Raw genomic sequence first — 241 nt, forward strand, 5'->3', positions numbered from 1 at the left:
AAGTGGACGAACTAGACCACTCAAGCAAAGATTATGAAAAATTTAAGAAATCACAAGAATGGAATATGAGGAATTGTGTGACACCATAAAAGGCCAAACTTATGAATCATAGGCAAACAGGAAGGAGCAGAATCCCAAGATAATGGCATGGACCAGATCTTCAACAGAATCATGTAGATTTCCCAAAATGAAAGAAAGACATGTCCATACAAATACAAGAAGCATATAGAACACCAAACAG

The sequence above is a fragment of the Nannospalax galili genome, unplaced genomic scaffold, assembly GCF_000622305.1.
Source record: "Nannospalax galili isolate Female #2095 unplaced genomic scaffold, S.galili_v1.0 scaffold54, whole genome shotgun sequence".
NCBI classification, from domain to species: Eukaryota; Metazoa; Chordata; class Mammalia; order Rodentia; family Spalacidae; genus Nannospalax; species Nannospalax galili.